The sequence below is a fragment of the Pieris rapae genome, chromosome 24 (genome assembly GCF_905147795.1).
Source record: "Pieris rapae chromosome 24, ilPieRapa1.1, whole genome shotgun sequence".
In the NCBI taxonomy this organism is placed as follows: domain Eukaryota; kingdom Metazoa; phylum Arthropoda; class Insecta; order Lepidoptera; family Pieridae; genus Pieris; species Pieris rapae.
Window position 1 is genome coordinate 5,132,096 of NC_059532.1, and position 10,000 is coordinate 5,142,095.

Here is a 10,000-nt window from a genome sequence, read left to right on the forward strand (position 1 = left end):
ATATAGATCGAATGAATGAATGTATTTCGTTATGATAAATTTATTAAGTAATAATTTTTTTAATTTTATTTATATTACATACATATATGTATAATAGTAAAATAATAATAATAATATAAACAGTCAATGCACATTCATTCATTTAATGTACACACGCACACGTTACGTACACGTCCTAAAATGAAAACTAACTCTCGACGCTCTACTAGAAACATACGACATACTACTCCAATGCCGACGCGGACTATTGCTCTCGGTATAGATGTGGAGCGAAACAGCCGTGCGCACCGAGTCGGACGGAGGTTCTCGCTGCCGCGCATCATCGTGTATTACTCGCGATGTTTCTGTGGAAGAACACAAACGCACGAATGTGTGTGCGTGTTTGATTATTTTTATTTTTCTTTTTAATATATATATATATATATATATATATATATATATGTATACATACTTACGTGCGCACTTTGTTGCACACGGTGTGTTACTATATATTATTTATCACCGCGTTCGCAGACCGGACGGTGACATTCAGCAAAATCCGCTCAAAGTGTGATCTTTGTGAGACTGTCTCGCCGGTGTTATCTGTGATTATAAAAGAATTACGCTTTCAGGCGCCACCCAAACTCGGGTCGCCGAGCGTGTTCGACACGTGCGCGGTCGCTGCGGCGGCCGCAATTGGAAATAATGTTTGAAAGAGGACGCATACGCGCCCATCGTCGAAACGGTGTGCGCAGCGTCGTGTTGGAATTTGTCCCTCAAGCTCCGGGCGTTGATCGTATCTAGTGCGAATACAACATATGTATAATGCCAGCAGAGTTTTTAATATGTTTACAATAACGTATTGAATAAAAATTGAGAAGTTGCGTTTAGATGAATGTTCAATTTTCAAACTGCCAAAACACATCGTCGTCGACGTCGTCGTCGTCGTCGTGTTTGACGCAGTTTTATGTCCCTCACAGTGGTCGAGCAGCGTTGTACATCACCTCGTTGCGAGACCGTGACGGGACGGCCGCTCGTAGACCGGTCAAAGTATGTCTATCGAATTGAAGCGCGAACGTCGCGTCGTTTGTAAATTCGACGCGTTACGTTCACGCGTGTCGAGTAACGCGCGCAAGCGCGTCTCGACGCCGCCGAAGCTACGGCTCGCCGAAGCCGCGTCTCGCGCGCGGCGTTAGGCGAGTCGTTTGCGTAAGCAGCTCCCTGGTTGATCCTGCCAGTAGTTATATGCTTGTCTCAAAGATTAAGCCATGCATGTCTCAGTGCAAGCCGTATTAAGGCGATACCGCGAATGGCTCAATATATCAGTTTTGGTTCCTTAGATCTTACTCAGTTACTTGGATAACTGTGGTAATTCTAGAGCTAATACATGCAATCAGAACTCTGACCAGTGATGGGATGAGTGCTTTTATTAGATCAAAACCAATCGGCGGAGGGCCTAGCGTCCGAAGTCGTTAATTTTGATGAATCTGGATAACTTTTGCCGATCGCATGGTCCAGTACCGGCGACGCATCTTTCAAATGTCTGCCTTATCAACTTTCGATGGTAGTTTCTGCGACTACCATGGTTGTCACGGGTAACGGGGAATCAGGGTTCGATTCCGGAGAGGGAGCCTGAGAAACGGCTACCACATCCAAGGAAGGCAGCAGGCGCGCAAATTACCCACTCCCGGCACGGGGAGGTAGTGACGAAAAATAACGATACGGGACTCTTACGAGGCCTCGTAATCGGAATGAGTACACTTTAAATATTTTAACGAGGAACAATTGGAGGGCAAGTCTGGTGCCAGCAGCCGCGGTAATTCCAGCTCCAATAGCGTATACTAAAATTGTTGCGGTTAAAAAGCTCTCATCCGGTAAAGCGAATGATTAGAGGCATTGGGGCCGAAACGACCTCAACCTATTCTCAAACTTTAAATGGGTGAGAACTCCGGCTTACTCGAACGATGAAGCCGGAGATCTGATGACGATGCCAAGTGGGCCAATTTTGGTAAGCAGAACTGGCGCTGTGGGATGAACCAAACGTAGTGTTAAGGCGCCTAAAGAACGCTCATGGGACACCATGAAAGGCGTTGGTCGCTCATGACAGCAGGACGGTGGCCATGGAAGTCGGAATCCGCTAAGGAGTGTGCAACGACTCACCTGCCGAAGCGACCAGCCCTGAAAATGGATGGCGCTGAAGCGTTCTGCCTATACACTACCGTTACGGGCACTAATATGCACGCGCATACTTATGCCGTAACGAGTAGGACGTGCGCGGCGGAGAGCGCAGAAGGGTCTGGGCGTGAGCCCGCCTGGAGCCTCCGTCGGTGCAGATCTTGGTGGTAGTAGCAAATACTCCAGCGAGGCCCTGGAGGACTGACGTGGAGAAGGGTTTCGCGTGAACAGTAGTTGCTCGCGAGTCAGTCGATCCTAAGCTCAAGGAGAGATCTTATGTCGATGCGGCGTGTTTTTTTTTCAAAACAACAACGCCCTTTGAGCGAAAGGGAATCCGGTTCCTATTCCGGAACCCGGCAGCGGAACCGTTTCAATAATCGTTCCCTCGTTTATTACGAGCGAGTGTTCGACGGGGTAACCCAAAGTGGCCTGAAGACGCCGCCGAGGGGTCCGGGAAGAGTTTTCTTTTCTGCCTGAGCGTTCGAGTTCCATGGAATCCTATAGAAGGGAGATATGGTTCGGAACGCGAAGAGCACCGCATTTGCGGCGGTGTCCGGATACTCTCTGCGGACCTTGAAAATTCAGGTGAGGGATGTACGTGGAGATGTCGCGCCGGTTCGTACCCATATCCGCAGCAGGTCTCCAAGGTGAAGAGCCTCTAGTCGATAGAATAATGTAGGTAAGGGAAGTCGGCAAATTGGATCCGTAACTTCGGAATAAGGATTGGCTCTGAGGACCGGGGCGTGTCGGGTTTGGACGGGAAGCGGATGCGGCCGGTGCCGGGCCTGGTCGATGCTCGTTGCGTTCGCGCGCTTCGTGCTGAATCCGGACCCGCGTTCCGGCCTTCCGCGGATCTTCCTAGCCGTAAGGCCGCGACGGACGCGCGCTTCGCGGCGTGCGGCCCGGCGCGGTTCTGTACGACCGCCGTTCAACGGTCAGCTCAGAACTGGCACGGACAAGGGGAATCCGACTGTCTAATTAAAACAAAGCATTGCGATGGCCCTCGCGGGTGTTGACGCAATGTGATTTCTGCCCAGTGCTCTGAATGTCAACGTGAAGAAATTCAAGCAAGCGCGGGTAAACGGCGGGAGTAACTATGACTCTCTTAAGGTAGCCAAATGCCTCGTCATCTAATTAGTGACGCGCATGAATGGATTAACGAGATTCCCGCTGTCCCTATCTACTCGAGACTCGTCGTTCGGTACTCGTAGCGAGCGGACGTGTGTTTAAGTTGCTCCGTGCATAATTGCTTACTTACAGCCACGTTTAGCTGTGTGAAGTTATATTATCTATATTTCGTGCGCGATATAGGGCGCGTTATTCAAATAAAAATAGCTGGTGAAAGTGCTAACGGATCTGGAAGGATTTTTCTTTTTAAAAAGGGAAAGCCGCGTGGATAACCACGCGGCGCGGTAAGCGCAAAATTTATTTTCAAGTTATAAATAGTATTAAACGGCAAATTATATAGGAAGTATTTTATTTATCGGGTTTTTCTCAGTTAAATTATAATAAATAGTGATACTAGAAACCTTTTAATTTCTTTGTTGTGCATTCCTTTGTTCTCTGGGTGGCGTGATCGGTGACGTAGCGTGGGTCGGTGCGACCGGTGCACTTGCACTCGAGCGTGCGGGAAAGAGACGAAGCGTGTGCGCGTCACATATCGGGTGGCGTGACCGGTGACGTTGCGTGAGCCGGTTCGGTCGGTACACTCGGTGCGTGTATTGCGACAATATTTTCTCAGGCGTTAACCTTTGTTACCGTAGGTGGTTGCGTTACCTTTTTGATTAGGCGCTGACCTTTTGTTAGCGCAGGCGTAGGGTGTTAGTTTTATTTTTGTTTTTATTTTAGACGGGAAAATATATAATCATATTGAAATTAAATTCGTAAATGGACCGTCATACCTTTGACGCCATTATGGCGTCAAAGGAGCGCGAGTTGGAGGACCTGGAGCGGCAGGGGCTAGAGGCGGGATTTGCGCCGCGAAAATCGTTGATGCGGACACCACCGCGGGACGCATCCACGCGCCGGGAAGATGGAGCGCGAAAACGAAAGGGAACATCGCCGTTAGAATCGGAGGAGGCATCTCGGCGACGGGTTTGTCAGGAGCGCACGCCTACTACTACACGCGCGACCGGAAATGCCGAGGCACAAGGGGCATCGTCGCCCGCTGCGACTTCCGTAGGTCAACACGTGGTCGAGGCGAACCTGGCCGGGGAACTGATAATGGCGGCGACATCGGCTTCGACCTCGAAGCTAAACAAAACGGAGATCGCTCAGATAGGCGTGCAGGTGCAGAAGCTAACGGGGATAATCGCTCTTCTGTCGGCGCAGCTGGGCGAAGAGCGCCTGAAGGTCTGCGAGCTCGAGCGCAGCACGCGCGGCGGCGCACAGACGGCGATTGTAGGCGCGAACACGTTAGCGGGTCAACCACAGGGTAACTACGCGGCGGCGCTGAACATGGGGCGAGGACCGGCACCGAAGCCGGCATCGGCAGGTACGATACTGGCGTTCTATCCGGCAGAAAACAAAGCGGAGGAGCTAAAGACCGCGGAGCACACTAAGGCGGCGCTAAAAAAAGCGCTCAACCCCCAAACGCTTGGGGTCGGGATAGCACAGGTGCGAAAAATAGGAAATGCGGGTGTTATAGTACAGGCGGCGAATAAGGTCGACGCCGATAAAATTAGGCGCGCGGTACCGGACAACTTGCGAGTTCAGGTGCCGAAAGCTAGGGCCCCTTTAGTTGCGATAGTGGCGGTCGACGGCGCTAGGGTCGACTCGGACTCTTTTCTGAAAGCGCTGCGGACTTAAAACTTTGAGGGTCAGACGGAATGGAGAAAGGAGGAGGTCGACGTGGCCTTCAAGAAGAGCGCGCGAGGAGGGGCATGCACCACGGTGGTGCTGAGATGCAGCCCCGCTTGGCGAGACAAGCTGGTCGCCAAAGAGCGCGTGTATATTGAGTGGGAGCGCCATATCGTGCGGGACTATGCGGACGCTACCTGCTGCGGAAAGTGCCAGGGGTATGGGCACGCGGCACGCTTCTGCAGGGCAACAGTGGACACCTGTGGGAACTGTGGTGAGGAGGGCCACACGCATAAAGCGTGCAAGAGCACGTACCGTAGGTGCGCAACGTGTAAAAAAGCCGGGAAACCGTCGGAGGACCACCGAACCGCTTCGGCCCAATGCCCGGCGAGACAAGCGGCGGAAAAGCGGTCACTAGAAAGGACCAACTATGGATTATAGATCCATAGGTAGCACACGAGGGGACAAGATGAACATCTCGGTCGGACAAATAAACCTGCAAGGGTCGGCGACGGCTACCAAAGAGCTGCCGGCTCTCGCAAGGCATCTGAGCCTCAGCGTCTGCCTAGTTCAGGAGCAATACTCGGCTGCCCTGCTGCCGGGGCTATACCAGCACGGCGAGGCATCAATGGCCGGGATCGTCGTGCTGAGGAACGATCTGGCAGTGCTCGTACTCCACAACTTGTGTACGTCTCACTGCTTTGTGGCACAGCTTGGAGGAAGGGAGAACGCCGTGTACGTGGTGTCGGCGTACTTCCAGTACAGCGACGAGATAGCCCCACACTTGGAGCACTTGGAGCGTGTGCTGGAGGCTCTTCGAGGGAAACCAGTAGTTATTGGCGTCGATACCAACACCCACTCTCAGCTGTGGTACAGTCGCGAGGACCAGTGTCGAGGAAGAGGCAGACTGGCGGAGCAACGTAGGACGGCAATGGAGAGCTTCGTGCTGTCGTGGGGTCTCTTAGTCCATAACGTCCAAGGCCAACCGGATACTTTCAGTTCACCGAATGGGAGTTCTAACATAGACGCGACTCTGGGAACGAGAGGAGTTCGAATTGACGAATGGACCGTGCACGCCGATCTCAGTACGAGTGACCACCGCCTGATTACGTTCGTGATCCATCTCGGCTCAGTTAGCTCTACGGATAGACTGCATCGGGCGCGAAGCACAGAACAGGGCACGGTGCCGATGAGGTTCCGGGACCGCGGAGTGGACTGGGACCGGTTTCGCTCGGACCTGGCGTTACGCGTGGGCAGGCTTACGTTTAACGCGCCCGCTCAGGCAATTTGTTCGGCGTTTACTTCCGCTGTCGTGACTTCGGCGGGAAAGTGCTTGGGGCTAGTAGAGCCTAAACGGTATGGGGGCTACGAGTGGTGGTCGCGTGAACTGGACGGCCTCCGCAGGCAACAAAACAAATTACGTCGGGAGTGGCAACAGGCCCGGCGCGCGGGTGGCCTGTGCGAGGAGAGCTCGCGAAAACGCTTTCATCTTGCCCGCTCTAGGTACCGGAGAGCAATGCGGGATGCTGAAACCGAGCACTACAAGAGGATTTCCGACTCTGGGAATGAAGATCCATGGGGAATGGCGTACCGGCTCGCAAGTGGGCGTGTGCGCCCACCCTCGGGAGTTGTGAGCGGCATGAAGCTATCGGAGGGATACGCGACAAACATGGAGGAAGCGATGGCCGGAGTCTTGGCGGTCATGTACCCGGACGATGATGTGTCGGTCGATTCGCCGTACCACTCGAGGGTACGCCTTGCCGCCGCTTTCGCACCGTCGGGGAAAGACGTCGACATAGTGGACAGGTCAGCACTCGATAGGATCGTGAAGAGCCTACCAAACAAATGTCCGGGGCTGGACGGTATTACGGCGCGTATCGCCAAGGTCGTTTGGAATGTGGCCGCGTCGGAGATGACGTATATATACAGCATGTGTCTTCGGGAAGGCGTGTTTCCAGACGTTTGGAAGATGGGAAGACTGGTCGTGATACCGAAGGGCAATGGGAGACCACTCACGGACCCGAAAGCGTACAGGCCCGTTACGCTTCTGTCGGTACTGGGGAAGATACTGGAGAGGCTGATCTGCGAGTGTACACCGGGCCTATATGGCCGAATATCGCCCAATCAGCACGGATTCATGCACGGGAAGTCGACGGTGACTGCTTTGACCAGAGTATTGGACATCGTGCGAGAGACGAACCACAAGTACGTCCAGGCCATCCTGTTGGATATCTCGGGCGCGTTCGATAACGCATGGTGGCCGATGGTCCTGACCAAGTTTAAGCAGGGCGGCTGTCCTCGCAATGTATATAGACTGCTGTGCTCGTACTTCACGAATAGGAAAGTGGGGATGTTCGCGAACGACGTGTCCGTCTGGAAGAAATCCACCATGGGTTGCCCACAAGGCTCCGTACTGGGGCCGACACTGTGGAACATTCTGGTGGACGATTTGTTGCGGATGGCGGTGCCCCCGGGCGTAGAGCTGGTAGCGTACGCGGACGACGTCACGGTTCTGATCGAGGCGAACTCCCGGGCGGACATCGAGCGGAAGGCGGCGACCACTCTTCAACTGGCGCTCGAATGGGGTCAGCGGAATAGGCTGTCGTTTTCGTCAGCGAAAACGCAGTCTATAACACTGAAGGGCAGGTTTCAGCGTCCGCCGGTGATCCGGTTGGGGGGCGACTCGGTGGGGGCCGTCGGCGTGGCGAAGCTACTCGGCGTGTTGTTGGACGAGCGCGGCACGTTTGCGGATCACGCGCAAGACATCGGAGAAAGAGGTGCAAGGTGCTTCGGGAAGATGGCTAGGGTGTCTGCCTCCGCCTGGGGTGTCAGATACCCGGCGCTCCGGCTGTTATACTACGGGACATTTGTCGCGACCATTACGTATGCGGCGGCGGTGTGGTATGGCAGATCTCTCGCGTTCGTGGTGGCGAGTCGGCTGTTGCGAACCCAAAGGTCCGCGTTGGTGCTCCTGACCAAGGCATATCGAACAACGAGCACCCCGGCGCTGGCCGTCCTGGGCGGCGTGCTGCCGGCAGATCTTGAAGTGTACCGTGCGGGCAAGATTCAAGCGTCGAAAAAGGATACGGTCAAGGGGGAGTTAGCGGAACTTAAGCGTAGGGTCCACTCCGAGGTGGTAGACAAGTGGCAGGAGCGCTGGGAGGTCGAGGAGAGGGGGCGCGACCTGCAGCGCTTCTTCCCTTGCGTCAGGGGTAGACTTCGTGCGGTGTGGGTGGCGCCCGACTACTTTACATCGCAGCTTCTGGTAGGTCACGGCGCGTTCAACGGCCGCCTGAGGGACCTCGGTCTCAAAGAGGTCGGGACGTGTCCGTGTGGGCTTGCGGAGGAGTACAGGGATCACGTCCTGTGGGAGTGTGGGCTGTACGAACGGGAGAGGGAGGAGATGCTGGAACACGTGGCGATGGGCGAGCCGGGACCGGTTTACTTCGCGGATCTCGTGGCCTCGGAGGCGAACTATGCCGCGTTCAGTAGATTTGCGCGCGCCTGGCATCGCGTGAGAAGCGAGATAGACGCCGAGGAAAAAGGATTGAGGCGAGCACTGCACGAGCAAGACACGACGGGATTCGACGCTGACGTGGAAGGATCGACACCGACGACGGGCCGTTCTCTTGTGTTGTCCGCAGCCCCCCGGGGGGAGAATGCGACTCGCGCAGCCCTCTCGAGAGAGAGGGAGAATGCGCTAGGGACTGAAATTGCGTAAAATTTGTAGGGAGTCAAGAGAGTGCGCCGGTGGCGATGCACAGAATGCGTAAAGACTCACCGGCGCATCTCCCATTGATTCGGTCGAGACCCGGTCCGCATGACCGCGAGGTCGGTAGGACCATGGGAAGGTTGGTGGGTTATGTCCCTATCTACTAACAAAGCGGAGGAGCTAAAGACCGCGGAGCACACTAAGGCGGCGCTAAAAAAAGCGCTCAACCCCCAAACGCTTGGGGTCGGGATAGCACAGGTGCGAAAAATAGGAAATGCGGGTGTTATAGTACAGGCGGCGAATAAGGTCGACGCCGATAAAATTAGGCGCGCGGTACCGGACAACTTGCGAGTTCAGGTGCCGAAAGCTAGGGCCCCTTTAGTTGCGATAGTGGCGGTCGACGGCGCTAGGGTCGACTCGGACTCTTTTCTGAAAGCGCTGCGGACTCAAAACTTTGAGGGTCAGACGGAATGGAGAAAGGAGGAGGTCGACGTGGCCTTCAAGAAGAGCGCGCGAGGAGGGGCATGCACCACGGTGGTGCTGAGATGCAGCCCCGCTTGGCGAGACAAGCTGGTCGCCAAAGAGCGCGTGTATATTGAGTGGGAGCGCCATATCGTGCGGGACTATGCGGACGCTACCTGCTGCGGAAAGTGCCAGGGGTATGGGCACGCGGCACGCTTCTGCAGGGCAACAGTGGACACCTGTGGGAACTGTGGTGAGGAGGGCCACACGCATAAAGCGTGCAAGAGCACGTACCGTAGGTGCGCAACGTGTAAAAAAGCCGGGAAACCGTCGGAGGACCACCGAACCGCTTCGGCCCAATGCCCGGCGAGACAAGCGGCGGAAAAGCGGTCACTAGAAAGGACCAACTATGGATTATAGATCCATAGGTAGCACACGAGGGGACAAGATGAACATCTCGGTCGGACAAATAAACCTGCAAGGGTCGGCGACGGCTACCAAAGAGCTGCCGGCTCTCGCAAGGCATCTGAGCCTCAGCGTCTGCCTAGTTCAGGAGCAATACTCGGCTGCCCTGCTGCCGGGGCTATACCAGCACGGCGAGGCATCAATGGCCGGGATCGTCGTGCTGAGGAACGATCTGGCAGTGCTCGTACTCCACAACTTGTGTACGTCTCACTGCTTTGTGGCACAGCTTGGAGGAAGGGAGAACGCCGTGTACGTGGTGTCGGCGTACTTCCAGTACAGCGACGAGATAGCCCCACACTTGGAGCACTTGGAGCGTGTGCTGGAGGCTCTTCGAGGGAAACCAGTAGTTATTGGCGTCGATACCAACACCCACTCTCAGCTGTGGTACAGTCGCGAGGACCAGTGTCG